Source organism: Aplysia californica, unplaced genomic scaffold (genome assembly GCF_000002075.1).
Source record: "Aplysia californica isolate F4 #8 unplaced genomic scaffold, AplCal3.0 scaffold00924, whole genome shotgun sequence".
NCBI classification, from domain to species: Eukaryota; Metazoa; Mollusca; class Gastropoda; order Aplysiida; family Aplysiidae; genus Aplysia; species Aplysia californica.
The window spans coordinates 33,421-34,761 of record NW_004798194.1 but is presented as its reverse complement, the minus strand read 5'-3'; the positions used below and the strand labels follow the sequence as shown (position 1 = coordinate 34,761).

Here is a 1,341-nt window from a genome sequence, read left to right as displayed (position 1 = left end):
TTCTACGTTCCACTATCCTCTCCCAACACCCACCCCCCAAAAAAAACAACAAAAAAACAACAATAACCATTGGGTTGTTGGAAGTTACACTAAACTAATTATTTTAATTAAATTTAAGTTGCACATAAACATGTTTTCCTGTGGCACGGTGTTTAACTACTTGAGCGAAAGAAAACTGCGTTTAGGGTTGGAAGAACGGCCTATCCATCACAAAATGAAGGCATTTTCAGTAGTGGGTGAGAGCAAAAATGGCATATATGTGTGTGTGTGCGTGTTGGTGTTGTTATTTCATTTGTTTGTTGTTTTTTTTGGGTTCTGTTTGGGTTTTTATTGGGGGGGGGGGGGGCTGGAGGGTTTGTAAAAGTCGAGGTCACCACTCTCCTTGGGCCACATGTAGGTCGCCTTGATATCATGCACTGTTAACTGATTTTAGGTGAGGGTGGGGGGAGGGGGGTGAAGTAGACTATAACTCGAGGATCAGGGGATGGGAGGCGCAAAAGAAATCTTTATGTAAAAATGCCCTATTGTATAACACTATGAATGAATACGTTATGTGCAGACACTCTCGCGCAATATTTGTAGATGTCTGCTGTAGCTTCCAGAGCAACAGATAAACCTCCCAAAAATGCCCTTATCCACCAGTTTGAACCCTGGGACGCACAAAGCAACGTTTTTCCTTTTTTAATGGGGGGGGGGGTCTGCTGGGGACGAAAATGAATTACTTGAAGCACAGAGACGTATTTTATAAAGGATATTATAACCTTGTTCTCGTGAATGGAGAGGGGGAGAAACCGGCAGGAACAAAAGAGGGATGAGAGAGAAGTAAGGCATGTGGAGAGAACCCCCGAAACATCATAGATCGGTACACTCTTGGCTCGTACACAGTTGTAAGCTCGATAATATTTGCACTCAAGTAGACTGTGAAAGATCAAAGGAAAAAAGGAGAGAGAAAGATAGCAGAATAGATAAAGTGGCTAAATTGATAAACATGCTTGTTCGAATAGACAGGTATATGCCCAAATACAGGGCTAGTAGTCTTACAGTCGAGTGATGGAAAGTTCATGACCTGTTGAGTGTGCCAGTCTCCGTTACAACAACATTTCAAGGTCAGATTGAGGTGACCTGATACACAAGAAATGTACCAATGTTAGTACGTGCTGAAAAGGTTGTACGACTTTACATATTAGGAGTCTTTCAGTTCGGGTCCAGCGCCATGCACATACTTGACCGAAATGCGACGCTAATATGATGAAAGAATCTTGCCCACACGCGATCTAATGCGTGCATGCAAACACCTACAAACACACACAAACACACATACACACACACACACACACACAC

The 1,341-nt window shown here is 42.8% G+C and overlaps 1 protein-coding gene across 1 annotated transcript in view; it reads left to right on the top strand.

The window, feature by feature from the left end:
- The window catches only part of LOC101863064 (chloride channel protein A), a gene marked incomplete in the record, with an annotated part of 79,438 nt that overhangs the window by 46,656 nt on the left and 31,441 nt on the right, over positions 1–1,341 (top strand).